Raw genomic sequence first — 24,700 nt, 5'->3', positions numbered from 1 at the left:
ATTTAAAAACTTCATGGTATTGGCACAAGGATAGACATACTGACTAATGGAACAGACGTGAGAGTTCTGATATAGATACTCACATATATGGCCAACTGATATTTGACAAGGCCACCAAGTCCACTCAACTGAGAGAGAATGGCCTCTTCAACAAATGGTGCTTGGAGAACTGGATATCCATATCCAAAAGAATGAGAGGATCACCATCTCATACCCTAAACCCAAATTAACTGAAGGTGGATAAAAGATCTAAATATAAGAACCAAGACCATAAACCTCCTAGAAGACAATGTAGAGAAGTATCTATGAGATATTTTAGTAGGAAATGGTTTCATGTACTTTATACCCAAAGCATGAACAATGAAAGAGAAAACAGATAAATGGTACCTCCTCAAAATAAAAAAGTTTTATGCTTCAAGGGAGTTTTTCAAGAAAGTGAAAATGCAGTCTACTCAATGGGAGAAAACGTTTGGTAACTGTAAGAAGTTTGGCATTGTTTATGAATTCTAAAAATAGATGTTGGATTGTGTTTGTAAACTGGACTGTTCCTCTGGGCATAGTAGATTTTATTAAATTTAGAGGTCTAACTTTTACTTGATTAAATAATGATTAAGGCTTTGATTGGCCATGTCAGTAGGACACTGAATCCTCACCCACCAAGGAAACAACATGGCAGAGGAGTTAGTTGGGGAGTTTATTGATGCTGGAACCCTGGAAAGTAAACACACAGGAGAAGAACACAAAGGAATAAAGATGGCTCCATAAATATGGCAGAGGCCTCAGGAAGAGAGAGAGCCTGATGGTCTATAACTGACCTTGTATAGAGAACAGAGTAGCTGAAACTGGAGAGAAACAAGCCCCAGGAGAGAGACAAGAATTTCCCCAGCTTACAGCTGATATTGGAAGAAGTTGGGACCACAGAGCCTTAAGAAGAAGAAGAAGGCTGGACACATGCTGACATCAGCAACCATCTTGCTCCAATGTACGGCAACAGATTTTGATGAGGGAAGTAACTTATGCTTTATGGCCTACTAACTGTAAGCTTCTACCCCAAATAAATAACCTTTATAAAAACCAACAGATTTCTGGTATTTTACATCAGCACCACTTTGGCTGATTTAATAGAGTAACCTATCTGATAAGGGCCTACTATTCAGCATATATAAAGAAATCCTACATCTCAAAAATATAAAGACAACCCATTTAAAAAATGGGCAAGAGATTTGAATAGGCACTTCTCTGAAGAAGAAATATAAGTGGCTAAAAAGCACATGAAAAAATCCTCAACATTATTAGCTTAAGGGAAATGCAAATCAAAACTGCAATGATATAGCCTGGCAACTATTAAAAAAAACATAACAGATGAGTACAAGTGTTGGAGAGGATGTGAAGGAAAAGGAACACTCACCCACTGCTGGTGGTAATGTAGTATCATGCAGCAGTTGTGGAGGGCAGTATGGCAGTTTCCTAGGAAGCTTACTATAGAACTGCCATGTGACCCAGCAATCTCACTGCTGGGTATATACCCAGAAGAGTTGAAAGCAGGGACACAAACAGATAAATGCATACCAATGTTCATTGTGGCATTATTCACTATTGCCAAAGTTGCAAGTAACTTAAATGTCCATCAGAGATTAATAGATAAGCAAACTCTGGTGTATACATACAATGGAATATTACTCAGCTGTTAGAAGGAATGCAGTATGCAGTATTAATGCATGGGATACCATAGATGAATCTTCAAGACCTTACATTGAGTGAAGTAAGGCAATCACTGAAGGACAAATATTACATGACTTCATTAATATGACTTAAGCATATCGAGCAGACTCATGGAGTTCGAGTCTGGAAGATAGGTTAACAAAGACAGAAAGGGATTAGAGGGTGATGAGTAGAGGTCTATATGGGCAAAATCTATGATAAGATGGAACAGCATAGTTGGGCAGTGAATAGGTGTGTGAGTGGTGCAGTGATGTGATTGGTTTTGGTGGTGCTGGTCTGTGAGGGGCAGAAGGCTTGGGTATTGCTTTGGAATATCCACGGAACTGGGAGGAAGGTTGGAGGAATGAGCAGGTGAACTTTGGGAATTTATGGGAACGTGGTTAAAGCTACTATGTTGGGAACATTCTTTTGGCAAATATAGCAGGGGAGAGTTACTGGTGTAGGGTGTCGTGTGTGTGGATATACAGGATAGGGCATACCAGGGCATGCATCAATGGAATATATGAATTCATTTTGTCATAGTGTATTATATCAGTGATGGAGACCCACACCATAAACAAGAAAATATTAAACTCCCATCCTGGGAGTCCTTCTATATTCTCAGTTAGAGGGACAAGAATCCCTTGAGAACATAGCCAGTGCCTAATAAAAGAAAGCATACCAATATGACAAGCCCTCAATATTATTGCATGTAACTATGCATCCTATTCCTCAAAAACTGAAGCGTAGCAGTTACCATAGGTTCTGAGGGGAAGGAGGTGGAAGAATAGAATAGCGGAACATAGGGCATTTTTAAAGCATTAGAATTGTTCTTCATGATCTTGCAATAACAGATACAGGACATTTTTAATTTCATCAGAATCTGTCAAGTGTATGGTTCAAAATGTATACCATAATGTAAACCTTTGACCATGGTTAGGAGCAAGGACTCAATATTTATACATTGTTTGTAATAAATGTACCATCCACATGTAAAATGCTATTAATAGGGGAGAGTGGAAAAGTGAGAGGGTGTTGGATATATGGGAATCCCTTATATTTTCTATGTGACTTTTCTGTAACCTAAAGCTTCTTTGAAATTAAAGTGAGAAAAATAAGACACTGGGGGAACATACAGAACAAATTGCCACTATACCTACAAGATAACAGGTCTTACAGTAATAAAAAGCAAAGTAAAAAATTTTTTTTATTTCAAATTTTTTAATTTTTTCATTATTTTTAAAAATTGTTTTTTTTCCTATTAATTTAATTTGGTTATTTTTTTACTTCTTTTTTGGAGCAGTTTAGGATTACAGGAAGGTCATAAAGTGGCAGGGAAGAATCACTGCTGTGGAGTGTTGGTGATGGATGAATGTGTGGGGAATGGCACACCTGGGGCATGACTCTAAGGCATAAGGTATTCATGAGGCATGTCTCAGTGGGTGGAGACCCATACAATAAGCAAAAATATGTTGAATTCCCATCCTGGGGATTCCTGCTACATTCTCTAATAGAATGACAAGAATCCCTCAAGTACATAGGTAGTACCTGGTGAAGGAAGACAGGCCATTATGCTAGTTCCTTGATGTTGATGACAGTACTTATGATAGTTTTCTTGTGAAATTGAAAGTTAGCCCAGTATTTTATATTGCCTAAGAGTTACCTCCTGAAAACTTCCTTGTTGCTCAAATGTGGACTCTAAGTAAAACTCAGCATATGAATGCACTACCTTCTCTTTGGTGTGGGACATGACTGCTGGGTATGAGCCTCCCTAGCACTGAGGGATTATTTCCAAGCCACAACTAACAAGGCATTTGGAAAAAGACCTTGACCAAAATGGGGAAATATTAAATATAAATAAGTTTTTATGGGTAAGAGATTTCAAGTGAGTCTGGAAGTCATTCCAAAGGGTATACTCAAATCCAGCATCCATGTGGAATCTGAGCCTCCTCTTGACATAGAGGTGCAATGGACACAACCAATCCAATGTCCACATAGAAGAGGTGGCATTGGATTGGGAAAAGTGGACATGGTGGACGATGGGTATGGGGAAAGGCAGGAAGAGATGAGAGGTGGAGGCGTCTCTGGGACATGGAGCTGCCCTGGATGGTGCTTCAGAGGTAATCACCAGACATTGTAAATCCTCACAGGGCCCACTGGATGGAATGGAGGAGAGTATGGGCCATGATGTGAACCATTGTCTATGAGGTGCAGAGGTGCCCAAAGATGTACTTACCAAATCCAATGGATGTGTCATGATGATGGGAACGAGTGTTGTTGGGGGGGAGAGAGGGGGGGGGGTGGGGGGGTGGGGTTGAATGGGACCTCACATATATATTTTTAATGTAATATTATTACAAAGTCAATAAAAAAAAGGAAGAAAAAAACAAAAACAAAAAACAAAGGGTATACTCAATGTCTCAGCAGCATCTCATTGCTGCAGCAAATAGTGCCTCAAACAGTGGGGCCCCTGGTGGCTCTAGAGATATCTAGACACTATAAGCAAGGCAGACAAGCTCAAGAATTCAGGACCCTGTCAGTGGGCCTTAATTTGGAATTTTTGCTCCAGAGTGTAACTGAGTTAGACTCATTTATAGTTTCAAAATACATGGCTCTTCTGCCCCTTTTATTTGAGTGTATAATTAGCATATACTTATTAAATACATGCCCCAGAGACTTAAACCTTTGGTCTTTTAATATGCTGGTTGAGTCCTGAATCAGCAGAGTTGTAACACTTACTTCCAGTTCATAAGAATCACCCAGGACAACTAGTAAGGAGATCATGATTGACAGCACCCACCCCAAGAGTATCAGCAACTACAAGAAAGATAACTCCATCCACCCACCTCAGGTGATCTAAGTCCCCTCTCAGTTAGCATCAAGATTGGGGAATGAACAACGGACTAAAGTAGACTTATTATTCTACTATAGATATTATTATTCTAGCAATGGAAGAACTGTTATTGTTGGTATAAAAGCAGTGGCCACCAGAGGTTCTGAGGAAAGGGATCAGAAGAATAGTTGTAACCTGAGGGCACTTTTGGGACATAGGAATTGTCCTGCATTACATTGCAATGATGGATACAGGCCATTATACATTTTGTCATAACTTATAAAATTGTACAGGGCAGAATGTATACTATAATGTAAATTATAGTTCATTTCTAGTAGCAGTGTTTTAATATGTATTCATCAAGTCTAATAAATGTACTACACAAATGAAGGATGTTGTTAATATGGCAAAGTGTGGGAGGGGGAGATGGTGGGACATATGGGAATCCACTATATTTTTATGTAACATTTACGTAATCTAAAGCTTTTTTAAATAAAAATGACAGCTCCCTTATTTCCCTCAGTATTTCCATGTGAGTCCATTTATAAGTGACCCAGCTAGGGGGTGGGGGCTCAACCTGACTCATACCTAATAGATGTTGTACAATCAAAAGCCCTAAAGCAATCTTAGCAAGTAATCTAATTAAAACCCCTTACCTGAATTCAAAACAATTGACAGGTATCATATCCAGAAGAATAGATTAGTTTACAAGCATAATCTTTCTCTTTTTGGTATTCATAAAATAATCTCAAATGCTACAATGGATACAAGACATTGTTAACTTTATTAGATAAATGGCAAAATATGCCTCTATATTTGTACAGCCAACAGTAGGATATGTGTCATATCAGCCCTTAGCCCCGCCAATGCTTGAGGCTGTCAAATTTTTCAGAATGCATTCTCATATATCCTAGCTTATAGAAATTTGTTTTGGTTTCCTGGGTTGCTGTTGCAAATACCATTAAATGGGTGGCTTAAACAATGAGAATTTATTAGCTTATGGGTTTGAACCTAAAAGAAAGTCTGAATCAAGACATCTTGAAGGTGATGCTTTCTCCTCAAAGTGTGTGGCATTTGCACCTGACAGCTAGTGATCCTTGCCTTCTCTGCCATGTGGGAAGGCACATAGTAGGCACTCCTTGTCCCTCCCTTCTCTTCCAGGCTTTGTTTGATGTCCAGCATCTTCCTTCTTGTGACTTTCTCTGTCTTCTGAATCTCATTCTGCTTATAAAGGACTCCAGTAAAAGGATTAAGACCCATCCTGATTGAGGTGGACTACATCTTAACTGATGAAACATCATCAAAAGTTTCTATTCACAATGGATTCACACCCACAGGAATGGACTAAATTTAAGAACATGTTTTTCTGGTGTATTTACAGCTTCAAACCACCATATACTACTCTGTAGACCCCCAAAAGACATGTTCTTTCTAGATGTAAATGCATTCATGCCCTTACAATATCCCAAAATCCTTAAGTCATTTCTGTAACAATACTAAGTAAAAAGTCTCATCAAAATCAGTAATTGGTGTGGTCTGTCCTGGATCATAATTCCTTTATGACTATGGACCTGTGAAAACTAAAGAACAAGTTATCTGCTTCCAATATACAAAGGGGGAAGAGGCATAGGTAAAACATTCCCATTCCCAGAAGAGAAATTGGAAGGAAAATAATGGTCATTGGTCTCAGCAATTCTGAAACCCTGAAGAGCATAATCCATTAGATTTAAAGGTCTTTGAGTTATCCATGGAACAGTGTTCTAACCTGTGGGCCCAATGGATCATCGGCCCCACACTCCTTCAATATTCTTGTACAGTGGCCAGGTTCACCCCATAGACTGGGGTGAAGGGTCCCCCTTTTCCAAGCATTGAGGTGACTGCCAGGCTTGTCACAATCCTTGGGGAATAGACTCTATTTTCTGAGAAAACTGGGGTGGCAGCCAACCTCTGCAAACACTGGAACACAGGCTCATCCCTCTCAGATCACTGACGTGGCAGCCAGACTCTCCCCAGGTAATGTGTTCACTCCCTCTGTGGTGGCACCCTTCTTGAACAATGGTACAGAAAGCCCACCTACTCTAGGTGCTGGCACAGACTTCCCTTTTCACACACGTGGGTTTGCTCACTTTCTTGGCCTGAGACGATGTCTTCAGTCCAGACATCAGCTTCAGTGGTTCTGCTTTTAAGGGGTTTTTCCTTCAATCTGTCCCTTTTCTGTCCATTTTAGTCCAGGCTGTTAGTGATTCTATTCAATATCCTTCCTGAGCAACTGCATTTCCACTCCTGACATGCAATGAGATGTTCAGTTAAACCCTTGGATGGAGCACTATTTTCTGGGGACTTAAACTTTTTGGAAGATCATAATTTTCCAGACCATCAATTTCTGGCTTCCTTGTACCCAAGAATTCAGTTCTCAGCTTATCCTGTCACTCTTCCATTTGTTTATAAACTACAAGGAGAAACCAGCCTGCATTTTCCAAACTTAGCTTCAAAATCTTCTCATTTATATATCCAACTTCATCATTCTCAAATTTTGCCTTCCATCCATAATCAAACTTAACTTTGCCAAGTTCTTTGCCACTTTAAAAGAAAGAGTGTGTTTCTTCCCATTTCCAATAACATTCATCGTTTCTGTCTAAGGTATAAATAGAAGTATCATAATCTTCCATATATCTACCAACAGTCTCTTCAAAGCAATCTAGCTCCTTTATATCAAATGGCTCAACAGTTTTTCCAGCCTCTAACCATGACCAATTCCAAAGCCATTTTCACTTTTTTTTTTTTTTAATATTTTCAGCAGCAGCACCCCACTCTTCTGTTATTAAAATCTGTTTTAGTTTCCTAGGCTGCTCAAAGCAATATCTTGAAATGGGTTTGGCTTAAGGAATGGGAATTTATTGCTTATGGTTAGTGTCCAGAAAAACGTCCAAATCAAGACATCAAGGTGTTGCTTTCTTTCTGAAGTCCAATTGCTGGAGATCCTTGTTTCCTTTGCCACATGGTAAGGCACCTGAAGGCAACTTCTCTGGGTTTCATTCATTTCAGCTTCTTGCTTCCATGGTATTCTCTTGTTCTCTCTCTCTATGTTCATTACATTTATAAAGGACCCCAGTAATAGGACTAAGAACCCTGCTGGGCCATATCTTAACTGAAGAAACCTCATCAAATGGTCCGACACCCACAGGAATGGATTAGCTTTAAAAACATTATTTTCTGGGGTGCATACAACAGCCCCAAACTACCATAGTCTATGAGGCAAAACCATCCAATTTTGATTTGTTTAAAATTAAAATGTTGGGAAGTGAACTTGGCTCAGTGGCTGGCTAGGGCATCCATCTACCACATGGGAGGTCCACAGTTCAAACCCTGGGCCTCCTTGACCCATGTGCAGCCGACCCATGTGCAGTGCTGATGCATGCAAGGAGTGCTGTGCCATGCAGGGGTGTCCCCACATAGGGGAGCCCCACATGCAAGAAGTATGCCCCGTAAGGAGAGCCACCCAGTGCAAACAGAAAGTTCAGCCTGCCCAAGAATGGTGCTACACACACAGAGAGCTGACACAACAAGATGACACCAACAAAAAAAGAAACACAGATTCCATTGCTGCTAACAACAGAAGTGGACAAAAGAAGAACACACAGCAAATAGACACAGAGAACAGACAACTGGGGCAGGGGGGAGAAGGGGAGAGAAATAAATAGATTAATTAATCTTTTTAAAAAATTAAAATGTTACCAAACATTTTTTAAAAAGCCTGATACCTGGACAAGAAAATTCCCACCTTTGTTATTTTTAGCCCTTTGTTTGCTTTATGAATTTTATATATTGAATAAAGTTGCATTCATTCCATAGATAAATTTGGAGAGAACTAGTATGTTCATTCTATTGAGATATCTTTTCCATTATTTCCTAACTACTCTACACTCCCCATACTTTGTCAAAGTGTCTCATGTGACTGTTTACTAGTAAAATCTGAGAGTGATTTCCATCTCTATCTCTTTGTTCTCTTTATCCCATCCCATCAGCTTTACCTGCTTCAACCCTGCTCCAAAAATGCACAAAATAAATATGGGAATAAAGAGCATCAAAATAGGGTGAAAGGTTCACCCTATTGAAATTCATGGTCACTTTCTAAGTATTAATTGAGAAAGAATGAAGTTTTCACATTTAAAACTACTGTATTCAAGTCTCTGTACCATACAAGATTAAATTACCTTAAATAATGTCTTTTTATATTTATTCCCAGTTCATTTTTAAGTTATATTTTCTAGTGTTGCTTGTTTACAGAAATATAATTGACCTTCATATATTGATTTTAGCATCTATCAAATTTATAAACTGTAGCTTTTTCATCCTAACATTTCATTTGTAGATTTTTGACCATTTACAGAGAGAAAGTACATACGTTGAACGACTTAGGTAGCCAATCCTTTTACATTTCATCTTTTTTCCTTACTTTAGTATATAAGCAAAGTCTAGCAGAATATTCCAAGTATAAGTGGTATCCTATTATAGTTACTATTGCTGCATAACAAGTTACCCAAAGCCTTGAGGCTAAAACCACCATTTAGTTTATGATTGTCTTGGTCATGAATTTAGTGAAGACTCAGTTGGGCAGTTCTCACTTGGTAGAAAGAGGGAGGACATAGACTCACGGTACATGTCAAGGTCACATTGTAAAATACCACCTCAGATGGAAGATATGTTGTATTCATATTTGGAAATGAGAATTTGACATATACTTTCATAATATTAATGAATTGCTTCTAACCTCTTATAATTAGGGTTAATATTTGCTATAGGATTTTGGTAAATACCCATTTTAGATACAGGAAATTACCTTCTGTTACTAAATTATTACAGATATTATCATAAACAGTTTTTGAGAGTTAGCCCCTAACTCTGGAGCCAAACCTGACTCCTCTACGTGTTGTTTGAAACCTTAGGCAAGTGAATTAAATTCTCTGGGCCTGAGTTCCCTTGCCTGTAAAATAGAACCTGTCTCACAGTTTCTTTTAAAAATTACCTGGGTTAGTACTTTCAAAGTATTTAAAAGCACATAATAAGTATGATTTAAGTATTTGTTAAAAGATGTTATTCATGTATTAAAATGATCAAATGTGTTTCTCCTATAATCTTTTAATATGTTGATATTTTCAAAAATCTAATAGTCATGGGCCACCAAAGTTTAAGTTGTCATCTTTCCTATCTTAAATGCTGATGTTGTCCTGTGCTTTGTATCCATTCAACCCACTGATCCTACCGTCTTTCTGTTTTCCTTGTCCTCTTTACAAGATTATCTGGCATTGTTTTACTCTCCCAATTTTCATTCTCCTTCATTGTTTGCTCCTTTCCAGTCACTTCCCATGTTCTCTTTTTCTGTCTTACCATTTAAAGTTGGAATAGCACAGCTTTTATTTTATAGGTTTCACCTCTTCTGTGTGCACACTCATTTGGGTGGGAGGGAGGGTCACCCAGTTTCCTGGCACTATATGCTGTCTATATGGCTATAATGCTTACATTTATGCTGCAATCAGATTCTGTCCAAAATTCCATACTCATATGTAACAGCCTATAGAATATCTTCTCCTGTATGCCTAAGAAACATCTAAAACTCAATATGTCCCTAACCAAACACCTGAGTTTAATAATCTCTCTATCCTACTTCTCCAACAGCCATGTGCATCCTGGTTGATAAGTTAAAAAATTTATCATAATACTTATCACTCTCCTTTTTTCATATATCACATTCAATCTTTCAGCATATTCTGCTGGCTCTAACTCAAAATGTATCTAGATTTCTACCATTTCTACCACCTTGAACCCTGTCATGTCAAGACAGGATTTTGGCAACAATCTTCTATCTGGTCTCTATGCTTCTAACTTCTTACCCTCTACAAAAGATTTATTATCAGCACAAATGGTTGGAGTTCTTTTAAAAGTGAAGTAAGATACCATCATTTATCTGTTCAAAACCTTGAAATGTTAACCTACTTCATGCAGAGTAAATACTAAAATCCCTAAAATCTCCCACTAAGCCTACATGGCCCCTCCATTACTTCTCTGACCTTATTCCCTAATACTTTTTACCTGTCAAATTCCAGCCCTTTGGTCCTTGAACATGATGGGGAAGCATCCAATTCTCCCTGGGCTACTTATTTTGACAGTATCCATAATAGCCTCCTTACCCATATTCACATCTTTGCAGAAGTTTAACCTTGTCAATGATACCTATCTTCACCATTGTGACAGTTTTATCCTTATGAATTCCAAAAAGAGAAAGATTATGTTTTTAAACCAATCTATTTCTGTGGTGGTGGAAGTCTTTGCATGAAACTCACTCAAGATCACCTAATGAGATTACTGTTGACTGGGCTATGTCAGTGAGGCATGACTCATGCTGAATCTCCACCCTCTTGCTGGGTGTTAGAGAGACAGAGAAAGAGAGACACAGAGGAAAGGGAAGCCACCATACTGATCCTGCTATATGAGAGAGGGGACTGCAGGAAAACAGAGGCCAGGGGGCTGACAGAGGTCCTGAAGTCTGGAGCCAGCAGGGCACAGAGGCACACAGTTCACTCTGGGGAAAACCCCTCCACCCCCTCAGGCTCCAGCAGCACCCATAGGCAGCCTGTAAGCAGAGTATATTTAGATTGTGTTTTTCATCCAGCCTGCTAATCTCTGACTTTGGATTGTTTTTCTTCCATTCACGTTTAATGTTATTACTGATATAGTCGTGTTGCTATCACATGTCATTTCTCCTATATTTCTACTTTACTGCTTTCTTTTGCATTCTGTAATATTTTCTGGTATAACATTTTATCCTTTAATAGTATTTTTGCTATTTTTTTCAGTTATTTTTCTTAGTGGTTGCTCTAGGGCTTACCTTAAACACTTGACAGAATCAGCTTCAGATTTATTTTGGCAATTCTAGTGAGATATAGAAAAGTTGCTGTGTGTACCTCAGTTCTCTCTTCCTCCTTTTTGCATTTTATTGTCATATATATCACATCAATATGCTATAAAAGCACAGTTTTATAATTATTACTATATATAATTACTTATTTATTTATTTTAATTGTATTTTTTGAAGATACATAGATCACAAAAAATGTTACATTAAAAAATATAAAAGGTTCCCATATACCCCACATCCCAACCCCCCAACTCTTCCAACATCAACAACCTCTTTCATCATTGTGTCACGTTCATTGCATTTGGTGAATACATTTTGGAGCTCTGCTACACCACATGGATAATAGTTTACATTGTAGTTTGCACTCTCTCCTAGTACATTCAATGGGTTATGGCAGGATATGTAATGTCCAGCATCTATCCCTGCTAGGACAACTCCAAGTCCCGAAAATGTCCCCACATCACATCTCTTCTTCTCTCTCCCTGCCCTCAGCAATTATCATGGCCACTTTCTCTACATCAATGCTACAATTTCTTCCATTACTGGTCACAATAGTTCTATAGTAGTATACTATTAAGTCCATTCTAATCCATATTTTATTCCTCTATCCTGTGGACCTTGGGATATGATGTTCCCTTCACCTCTACTTCGAGAGGAGGCTTAGATTCCACATGGTTGATGGATGTGATTCAAGGCTTCTTGGAGAAATGTCCAATACCAAGCCTGGGGAATGGTACATATGATTCTTTAGAAAATGATAAATATCTCTCAGTATATGTGCATGTGTTTGACTAAAAATAAATTTATTTTTCCTCAAAAAAAAGAAGAGAAAAATAATGGTATTCTATGACTCAGTACTTCCACTTCTGGAATTATATAACACAGAAAGTGTTGTTTAAAAACTGAAGCATTTTCAGATGTGACTGTGCTCTTAATATGTAAAATATTGAAAAAAGTTAAATGTTTATCAAGAGTACAATTAGGGAAGCAGATTTGGTTCAATGGATAGAGCATCCACCTACCACATTGAAGGTCCACGTTCAACCCCAGGGCCTCCTGACCCATATGGTGAGCTGGCCCATGTGCAGTGCTGATGCACATAAAGAGTGCCCTGCCATGCAGGGGTGACCCCCACATAGGGGAACCCCATGCACAAAGAGTACACCCTATAAAGAGAGCCACCCAGTGTGAAAAGTGCAGCCTGCCCAGGTGGTGCTGCAAACATGGAGATCTGACACAGCAAAATGAGGCAACAAAAAGAGACACAGATTCCTGGTGCCACTGACAAGAATACAAGTGGACACAAGAAGAACACACAGCAAATAAATAGACACAGAAAGCAGACAACTGGGGGTGGGGAGGGGAAGGGGAGAGGAATAAATTTTTAAAATCTTAAAAAGTACAATTAATAAACAAATTGTGGGTTTTTCATGTTGAAACACCATAGCACAATTAAAAAAGGAACAAACTGCATATTGATGTAATTGCACAGATATATCTTAAAGACATCATTAAAGGATCCCAGATAGTTTAGAACCAATATACTATAACTGCACATATAAAATAGAGAGCCAGAATATTAGCTCTTTGGAGATATACAGTTAAGTAGTAACAGCATAATAAGAAGATCCAAGATGGCAGAGGAGAGGTTGGCAACCTGTACTACTCCTCCAAAAACTTAAGAAGATATAGAATAAGTGGAACCAAGTGTCAAAGAGGACACTTTTCATGAAACAAAATGAAATAAAACCCTATACTAGAAAAAGAAGTTAACCAACTGAATAAGTGCATTAACATAAGCAGACAGATAGATTCCAGCAAAAAATTACAAGCTATACTAAGAAACAGAGATAGGGCTCAGTATAAGGAACAAATGAAAAAGCAGGAGAACATGCAGAATGTGGAACAACTAATAAACAAATATCATGAATAAACATAATAAAGTGAGGGAAGAGATAAAGGATATTAAGAAGAGACTAGTGACAGCAGACTTGGCCCAGTCGTTAGGGCATCCGTCTACCACATGGGAGGTCCGCAGTTCAAACCCTGGGCCTCCTTGACCCATGTGGAGCTGGCCCATGCACAGTGCTGATGTGTGCAAGGAGTGCTGTGCCATGCAGGGGTGTCCCCTGCATAGGGGAGCCCCATGCGCAAGGCATGCACCCCATAAGTAGAGCCGCCCAGTGCGAAAGAAAGTGCAGCCTGCCCAGGAATGGCGCTGCACACACAGAGAGCTGACACAACAAGATGATGCAACAAAAAGAAACACAGATACCCATGCCACTGATGACAACAGAAGCAGACAAAGAAGATGCAGCAAAATAGACACAGAGAACAGACAACCAGGGTGGGTGGGGAAGGGGAGAGAAATAAATAAATCTTTAAAAAAAAAAAGAGAGAAGAGACTGGTGGAACATAGAGAAGAAATCATAAACATATTAAAATATAACAGATCTGATAGTGATAAAAGGCACAATGCAAGTGTATTAAAATACACTGAAAGCACATAGCAGATTTGAATAGGCAGAGGAAAGAATTAATGATGTTGAAGATAGGATATCTGAACTCCCACAGATAGTAGAATAGATAAATTAAAATACAGAAAAAATTAAGCAGGGACTTGGGGAATTGAATGACAACACAAAACACATAAACATGCACTTTTAAGGCATCCCAGAGGGAGAAGAGATTGGAAAGGGAGCAGAAGGAGTGTTGGAGGAAATAATGGCTCAAATTTTCCCAAGTCTTATGAGGCACATAGATGCCCAGGAAGCACAGCACACTACAAACAAATTAAATACTGATGTCCATGTCCAGGAAGCACAGCACACTACAAACAGAATAAATACTAACAGGCCTACCCTGAGATTCATACTTAACAGATTGTCAAATGCTTAAGAAAAAGAGAGAATTTTGATAGCAGGAAGAGAAAACAGATCCATTACATATATGGGAAGCACAATGAGATTAAGTGCTGATCTCTCATCTGAAACCATTGAGATTAGAAGGCAGTAGTAAAACACAAAGTGCTAAAAGAAGAAGACTGCTGGCCAAGAATTCTGTATCCAACAAAGCTGGCCTTCAAAAATGAGGAAGATTTCAATATATTCATTGTAGCAGTTTGATATAATTAATGAATTCCAAAAATAAATATTGGGTTATATTTATAAACTGATCTTTTTGCTCTGGACATATTAGATTATATTGGATTCAGAGGTGACTTGATTACTTAATCAAATAAACCTCTTGTGCCAATAGGGCACTGAGTCCCTGCCCCTTGGTAGGTGGCACCTCACAGATAAAAGGCATGACAGAGGACAGAGTTGAAGCTTTTTGATCCTGGGATATTTTGATGTTGGATTTCTTATGCTGGAGCCTTGAGCTGGGGCCTTGAGCTGGAGCCCCAGGATGTAAACACACAGAGAAAAGAGAAGCACATCCTGGAAAGAAAGGACCTGAGCCAGAAGAAAAGAGGAATAGAGACAGCTCCTTAGACACAGCAGAATCCCTGGGAGAGAGACTAAGCCATTTACCTTGTGGAGAGAAACAAAACCTAGAAAAGCCTCATAGTCTACAGCTGACCTTGTGGAGAAAACAGAGGACCTGAGCCCAGAGAGTAGCAAGACCTGGGAAGAGAGGAACCCAGGAAGCCTGAACCCTGGCAGACTTTGGCAGCCATCTTGCTCCAACATGTGGAAATAGACTATGGTGGGGGAAGTAACTTATGCTTTATGGCCTGATATCTGTAAGCTTCTACCCCAAATAAATGCCCTTTATAAAAGCCAACAGATTTCTGGTATTTTGAATCAACACCCCTTTAGTTAACTAATACATTCATAGATAAACAGAGATTGAGAAAGTGTGTCTACATGAGTCCTGCCCTGAAAGTAACAATAAAGGGAGTGCTGCAGGTTGAAAGGAAAAAACAGGAGAGAGTGTTCAAGGAGATTGTAGAAAGGAAGATTATTGATAAAAGTAACTAAAATGATAGAGAAATAAAAAATATGACACATATAAACCTAAAGATAAATGGTTAAATTAATCACTGTATTTACAGTAATAAAATAGAATGTTAATGAATTAAAATCTCCAATCAAAAGACTCAGATTGGTAGAATGGAAAAGTAAATATGATCCATCTATGTGCTGTCTACAAAATTTCATGTTAGAGTCAAGGATGCAAGGAGATTTCAAGTGAAAGGTTGGAAAATGATTTTACACCCAAACCATAACCAAAAAAGGGCAGGGGTAGCTATATTAAAATGAGACAAAATAAAGTCTAAATACAAAATTATTGTAAGAGATGAAGGACATACATATTAATAAAAGGGGTAATCTGTCATGACAAAACAATCCTAAATATGCACCTACCTAACCAGGGTGCCTCAAAATACACAAGGGAAACAATGGCAAACTAAGGAAAGAAATACATGCCTCTACAATCATAGTAGGGAACCTTAATACACCATTATCTCCATTACAGAGAACATCTCAACAGAGGCTTAATAAAGAAACAAAGACCTGAAATAATTCTTTAGAGAAACTACACCTAATAGACATATACAGAAATCACACCCAAATACAGCAGCATATACATTCCTCTTAAGGGTACATTGGTCATTTCCAGGATAGACCACATGCTTGGTTACAGAACAATTCCCAGTGAATTTAGAAATATTGAAATTATACTCCCCCAAACTCTCTCACCACAATGGAATAAGCTGGAAATTAATAAAGGGTAGAGAACTAGAAGAGGCAGAAATATATGGAAGTTAAACAGCACATTCTTAAACAACCACTGGGCCAAGGAAGAAATTACAAAAGAAATAAGTAACTACCTTGAAGTGAGTATTGGGGAAAGGGGTGCTGATGCAAAATACCAGAAATCAGTTGGTTTTTTTAAAGGGTCTATTGCCATGTGTTGGCACAAGAAGGTAGGTGATGTCTGCAAGGATTCCATCTTCCTCCTCTTCCCAAGGCTCCATGGTCTCAGCTTCTTCCAATCTAAGCCCCAGGCTGGGACAAATATTGTCTCTCTCCTGGGGCTTGTTTCTCTCTGTATTCAGCCTCTCTGTTTTCTCGACAAAGCCCAGCTGTAAACTATCAGGTGAATGACTAAACTCTCTTCCTGGGGCCTCTGCCATGTCTAATCAAGACTTCTCTCTCTCTCTCTCTTTTTTTTTTTAAGATTTATTTATTTTTCTCCCCTCCCCCCTGGTTGTCTGTTCTCTGTGTCTATTTGCTGTGTATTCTTCTTTGTCCATTTCTGTTATTGTCAGTGGCATGGGAATCTGTTTCTTTTTATTGCATCTTTTTGTTGTGTCAGCTCTCCATGTGTGTGGTGCCATTCCTGGGCAGGCTGAACTTTCCTTCATGCTGGGTGGCTCCTCTATGCAGGGGGCACCCCAGTGTGGCACGGCACTCCTTAAGCACATCAGCACTGCACGTGGGCCAGCTCCACATGGATCAAGGAGGCCTGGGGTTTGAACCGTGGACCTCCCATGTGGTAGATGGATGCCCTAACCACTGGGCCAAGTCCACTTCCCTCAAGTCTTCTCTCTTTCCTCATATATCTGCTTTTCTGTGTGCTTACATCCTCAGCTTCAGGATCAAAACCCTTAAATTTCTCCTCTGACATATTGTTTTCTCTGTGTGTCCCTGCCCACCAAACACATCCTACTGGTGTGGTGCAATCAAAGCCCTAGTCATCGCTTAATCAAGTAAAAGTGAAACCTCTGAATTCAATTCAATTTAAGGGTATCACTAGCCCAGAGGACAGACCAGTTTACAAATATAATCAGTATTTCTTTTGGAATTCTAACAAACTGCCACAAAATGGATGAAAATGAAAATACAACATATCAACCTTATGGGAAGCAGCAAAGACATTGCTGAGAGGGGAATGTATAGCCACAATCCCCAACATTAAAAAATAAGAAAGAACTAAAATCAAAGATCTAACTGCTCACCTGGAGGATACAGAAAAAGAAAAACAAACTAATCCCAAACATGTAGAAGGAAGGAAATAACAAAGATTAGATCAGAATTAAATGAAATTGAGAACAAACAATAACTAGAAAAATTAACAAAACCAAAAGCTGGTTCTTTGAGAAGATTAATAACATTGACAAACCCTTAGCTAGACTAACAAAGATAAAAGGACAGAAAATGAAAATAATTAAAATAAAAATGAGAGAAAGGATATTACCACAGATCACAGAGGAATAAAGAGTATCATAAAAGGATACTTTGAAAAAATTGGACACCAACAAATGGATTACTTATATAAAATGGACAAATTTCTAGAAACAAGCAAACTACATTGAAAAAAGAATTATAAGACCTCAGCAGACCAATCACAAGTAGTGAGATTGAATTAGTCATCAAAAACCTTCCATGCAAGAAAAGGTCAGGACCAGATGGCTTTGTGGGAGAATTTTACCAATCATTCTGGAAAGAACTAACATTTCTTAAATCCTTCCAAAAAAGAAAAGTGGAAGGAACATTACTTAACTCATTCTGTGATGTTAATATCACTTTATACCAAAGTTACATAAAGATGCCGTGCAAAAAATAAATCTAGATACCAATCTCTCTATTGAACTTAGATGCTAAAATCCTCAACAAATACTTGCTAATCATATTCAACAACGAATCAAGTGAATCATACACCATGATCAAGGGGGTTTTCTCTCAAGCATGCAAGGATAGTTCAACATAAGAAAATCAATGTTATACACCACATTAACAGAGTTTAAAAATCACATGGTTATCTCTATTGATGCAGAAAAAGCATTAGAATAGATACAGCATCCTCTCTTGATAAGAACACTTGAAGAGATAGGAAAGAAGGAAGCTTCCTCAACATGATAAAGGGTATACATCAATAAGTCATAGCTAACATCATATCAATTGTGAACTGCTAAAGGCTTTTCCTATAAGATCTAAAAAAAGACAAGGATGCTCACTGTCTCCACTTTTATTAACATTTTATTATATGAACTTGTTCAAGCATTTAGATTTTAAAAAAGAAATAAAATGAGTCCAGATTGGAAAGGAAAAGGTAAAATTTTCACTATTTGCAGATAACATGGTCATGTAGAAAGACCTGAAAAAATATATCACAAAATTTCTAGAGTTCATAAATGAGTTCAGTAATGTAGCAGGATATAAGATCAACTTTCAAAAATCAGTTACATTTCTGTACACTAATATCTGAGGAGGAAATCAAGAAAAAAATTACCTTTGCAATAGCAACTGAAAGAATCAAATACCTAAGCATAAACTTAACTAAGGATGTAAAGGGCTTTTACACAGAGAACTACACAACATTGCTAAAAGAATTCAAAGACCTAAATAAATGGAAGAATATTCCATGTTCATGAATTGGAAGACTCAATATCATTAGATGTCTATCCTAGGCAAATTTATTTGCAGATTTAATACAAGCACAATAAAAATAACCACTTATTTTACTGAACTCTAAAAGCCAATTATGAAATTTATTTGGAAAGGCAAGTGGCCCAGAGTGGCCAAAAACATATAGAAAAAGAAAATCAAAATAGGAGCAATCATATTTAATGACTTTAAAGCTTACTTATTAAAAGCTAGAATCATCGAAAGTGCATGGTATTGGCCCAAGGATAGACATACAGACTAATGGAACCAAACTGAGAGTAGTGATATAGACCTGCAAATATATGGCCAAGGACACTTAACGGGGACAGAACAGCCTCTTCAACAAATGTTGCTGAGAGAATTGGGTAGCCATATCCAAAAGAATTAAAAAAGATCATTATCTCATGCCATATACAGAAATTAACTCAAGATGGATAAAAGACATAAATGTAAGAAGTCAGACCATAGCTCCTAGAAGATGATGTAGGAAAGGGTCTGAGAACTGGTAGAAGGAAATGGTTTCATAAACTTTACAAACAAAGTGCAAGTAATGAAAGAAAAAAAATAGATAAATGGGACATCCTCAAAATTTAAAATGTTTGTGCTTAAAAGGAGTTTGTCAAAAAAGCCTACACAATGGGATAAAATATTTGGGAGTGCCTTATCCAATAAGGGACTAATATACAGCATATATAAAGAAATTCTACGTCTCAAAAACAAACAACCTATTTTAAAAATGGGCAAGAGACTTGAATACATGCTTTTCCAAAGAGGAAATACAAATGTCTAAAAATTGCATGAAAAGATTCTCAACCTCACTAGCTTTAGGAAAATGCAAATCAAAATCAATGAATTATATAAAGTACATAAATGTGTTCAGATGTTCATCGGGCATTGTCACAAACAGTGGAGATTCACACAATAACTGAAAGAATATTGAATTCCCAAACTGGGCAATTCTACCACTTCTCTAATGGAAAAGCAACAATCCCCCAAGTTCAGGTCAATGACTATTGAAGAAGGATGGTCCACTGATGGGCCCTTGATATTGACAATTATGCTTATGAGCCTTTTTCTCTTGAAATTGCAACTTAACTTAGTGCTGTAGGATACCTAAGAGTTACCTCCTGAGAGCCTCCATGTTGCTCAAATGTAGCCTGTCTCTAAGCCAAACTCAGCATATAAATGCATTACCTTCCTCCCAGTGTGGGACATAACTCCCAAAGATGAACCTCCCTGGCATTGAGGGATTACTATCAAACACCAATGAGCAGTGCAACTGGAAAAAGACCTTGAATAAAAGGGGGGAAATGTAAAGACAGATGAGTTTATATGGCTAAGAGTCTTCAAAGTGAGTTGGGAGGTCATCCCAGAGGTAATGCTTATGCACATCTCAGCAAAATTTCATACACTGCCAAAGTAGAGCCCCAAATAGTGGGGGTCCTGAGGACTCTGGAGACACCCAGGTCCTAAGGTCCTGGCAGATAGCTCTGGAGTTTGGTGCTTCACCAATGGGTCCTGCTTTGAAGTTCTTGCTCCAGAGTGTGACAGAGTTGGATTCAGATGTGATTTCTCTCCACATTCCTCTTCTGTCCCTTCTATTTGAACCTTTAGTTGGTATTGGCATTGGTAGGTGTATGTCCAAGAGACTTGAATCTTTGGACTTTCCATGTGTCAGCTGGGCATTGCGTCTCAGTGAAGATGAAACACATACTCTCCAGTTCATTGGACTCACCCAGGACAACTAACAGAGGTGAAGATGGACAACCACCACACCAAGGAACCAAGAAAGTCTACAATTGCAAACAAGAGAGTCCCATCCATCAGCCATATGGGATCAAGGCCCACTCTCAATTAGATGTGGAGAGGGAATCACCATTCCAGAATCATCAGGATTGAGGTATGAAATATGAACTAGAGAGGACTTACTGGTATTCTACTATAGAATTATTGGTATGCTGGCAATGGAAGAAATTATATCTTTGATGTGGAGACAGATAGCCACTGGAGGTGCTGAAGGCAGGGAGAGGGAAAAAGAGGTGTATTATGTGGCACTTTTGAGACTTGGAATTGCCCTGAATGACATTGCAATAAAGGCCATTATATATCCTCCCATAACATGCAGAATTGAGTGGGAAAGAGGGTAAATTATGATGTAAACTATAATCCATAATTAGTGGCAATGCCCCAAAATGTGTTCATCAATTGCAATGAATGTACCACATTAATGAAAGAAGCTGTTAATGTGGGGAAGGGTGGCAGGTGTGGGGAGTGGGGCATATGGGAATCCCTTATATTTTTATGTAACATTATGTAACATTTTAAAAATTAAAAATAATATTAAAAAATACAATGAGTTACCATTTTTCACCTATTAGACTGGCAGCTATTAAAAAACAGGAACCATCACATGTTTGAGAAAATTTGTAGGGTGGGAACATTCATCCAGTTGTGAATGTAGAATGGTGCAGCAATTTTGAAGGACATTTTGGTGGTTCTTCAGGAAGCTAAATATAGAATTGTTTTATGATCTGGCAATCCAACTACTAGGCATATACCCAGAAGAATTGAAAGCAGGGACACAGCTAGATATATGCACACCAGTGTTCCTAGTGGCATTATTCACTATTGCCAAAGACTGGAAGGAAACCAAGTGTCTATCAACAGGAATGGATAAGCAAAATGTGGTATATACATACAATGGACTATTACTGAGATATAAGAAGGAGTGAAGTATTGACATATGTGATAACATGGATGAATCACAAAGATCTTATGTTGAGTGTGGTAAGCAAGACACTAAATGACAAATATTGCATGATGTCTCTAATATGATCTAAGCATATTGAGCTAACTCACAGATATAGCCTGGGAGACAGAGTACCAGGAGATAGAGAGTAAATAGTGGTAAGCCGATGCTCAATCTGGGCAGAACCTATGATAAGGTGGAATGGTAATGTTTGTCAGTGGATGGGGTGATAGTGGTGCAGGGATGTGAGTGGGGTTGATGGTGCTGGTGTGTGACTGTGATCAGTGTTGGGGTGGTGGTTTGGGCTCTCCATCAAATGGGGCAAGTGCTAGAGGAAAGATCAGATGAATTCTGTGGATTTGCAGGTATGGTTTAAAGTACAGTTGTGAGAAAATTCTTTTGACAAATATGGCAGGGAGATTCCCTGGTGCAGGTTGTCAGCAGCAGAGCTATACATGGGAAAGGGTGCACTTGGGGCATGCTTCTATAAAATATGAATGTATTCATCTTGTTATCTCAGTGGATGGACACCCACACAATAAACAACACAATATTAAACTCCCAACCGAGGAGGGCCTGCTATGTCCTCAAATAGGCAAGAATCTCTTGAGTACATAGGCAGTGTTTAATAAAAGGAAACAGAAGAATATGCCAAGGCCTCAATATTAATGCATGTGACTATGAACCTTATTCTTGTAATACTGAAAGTTAGCCTAATAATTACAGTTGCCTAGGAGTTACCTCCTGAAAACACTCCTGTTACTCAAATGTGGGCTCCCTCTAAGCCAAACTCAGCAAATAAAAGCAATACCTTTCCCACAGTTTAGGACATGACTCCCAAGGATGAGACTCCCTGGCACCATGGGATTAATAGCAAGCACGAACCAACAATGCATTTAGAAAATGACCTTGACCAAAGGGGGAAACATCAAATACAAAAGAGTTTTAAAGCTGAGATTTCAAAATGAGTTGGGAGTTCATTCAAGGGGTTTTAATTATGCAAGTCTCAGGAGATCTCGCTAAGATGCTCTTGTGAAAAAAGCCTCAAATAAATGTGCTTCTAAGGACTCTAGAGCCATTTGGACACTATAGGCAAGGCTCACAAGTCCTTGAAATCAGTACTCTGTTGGTGGGCCTTATTTTGGAATATAAGACTAATTTATAATTTCCCTACACATTATAATTCTACTTTTTTTTTGAGCTTACAATTTCCACTATACCTGTTAAATATATCTCAGAGACTTAAATCTCTGATGTATTCATATGCCAGTTGAGCCCTGAATCTCAGAAGAGTTTCTGCCAACATCTACTCTCAAGATCACTAGACACACTCAGGACAATGACCAAAATGATGTTGGGCAACTACCATCCCCCAAAACAGAGTATCTACAACTGCAAGCAATACAGTTCTATCTATTTCATAATATCTAAGCCCTATCTAAATCTGAGGCAGAATGGGCAGCACCATCCCCAAATCCCTAAGTCTGTGGGATGAAGAGTCATAAGAGGGCAATGCAACCATGGACAAAGTAAAGTTATTAATATTGTAGTAATGGAAGAACATGTAAAATTGGGATAAAGACAGTGGTTACCAGAGGTTCTAATGGTGGGGGAGGGAATAATATAAATGCCTATTTTTTCACTCAAATCATAGGGCATTTTAGGACTTTAGAATTCAGTGCAAACTATAGTGTAAACTAAATCTTGGTTAGTAGCAATGCTTCAATATTTATTCATCAATTGTAAGAAATCTACTACATTATTATAAGATGTTATTAATAGGGGAAGATGTGTAAAGGGGGAGAAAGTGAGGTTCATGGGAACCCCTTGTATTCTTTATGTAACTTTTCTGTAATCTAAAATCTAATGAGAAGCAGGATATTTTGTTACAAAAATTGTATTAGGATAACTACTGTCACCCTGATGCAGGACGTAAGATGTGATTGTGAAGTGGAATGCAATGATTTCCTGAGTGTTAATTATTTTCTTACCTAGGTTGCACTTACATACAGCATTAATTTTAGAAAAATTTGTTATACTGTACATTTATCTGTATTTTATGCTCTTTTCTGTATATTTATTTTATTTCACCTTCAATAGCGATGTATAAATAGAGAAACTGATAATTCTTTAATAATCAATATTTGAATAAGTCACAATAATGTTTTCACAGATAAAATCAGGATAAAATCATTCAGAGGAATGTGCCACAAACCTTTAAAGAATGTAGAACTTAAAATCTTAAAAAAAATTCTTCCTGGGAACAAAAAAGTAAAAATTTGCTAAATCATTTTTCATTTTTATGACTTTATTGAAGTAGAATTAGCATACATTAAACTGCATATATATAAAATGCACAATTGCATGTTAATTTGCACCCATAAAACCATCAGAAAATCAAGATATTGAACCACCATCACCTGACAATTTTATTCAAACAAATGTGTATTTTTTCCCTTTAACCTCTTCCCACTATCTGTAAAACACACACTGAACTTATTTCTGCCACTATAAACTAGTTCACATTTTCTAGAGTTTTATATGTGAATTTATATTGCAGGTACTATTTAATTATCTTTCACTCAATAATTATTTTGAGATTAGTCCATATTCTTTTGTTTCAGTAGTTAATGCCTTTTCCTTGCTGAGTAGAATTCCAATGTATGAATGTACCAATGAAATATTTTACCCATTGATTTTATAATTTGAGTTGTTCCTAGGTTTGGGAATAAACACTTATAAATTCCAAATTAATTTATGAGGCAAATATAAAGACAAAATTTAAATATCATATTCCAATATTGGGGCAAAAAAAGGAGTTCCTTGGTCTGAGAAGTGATGAGAATGAGAATCATGGTAATAAAGAGGCTAAACATTTCAGATTCCTTGGTTGTACAACCAAAAATTGTGGACATGAAGCTAAGAGTTTGTACAATATAATTTCTATACTCCATCAACACATGAAGAAAGGTGATTACATCAAAGCTAATGACATTCTTGCCATTAAACTCTTGTACACACAAACACAAATGCACTACCTTGCATTTGTCTTGCAGCTTTTTGATATTTGCTCTTTGGTTTGACCTCTCTAAGAATTAGTCATC

The sequence above is a fragment of the Dasypus novemcinctus genome, chromosome 30 (genome assembly GCF_030445035.2).
Source record: "Dasypus novemcinctus isolate mDasNov1 chromosome 30, mDasNov1.1.hap2, whole genome shotgun sequence".
NCBI classification, from domain to species: Eukaryota; Metazoa; Chordata; class Mammalia; order Cingulata; family Dasypodidae; genus Dasypus; species Dasypus novemcinctus.
This window is presented reverse-complemented; position numbering follows the sequence as displayed.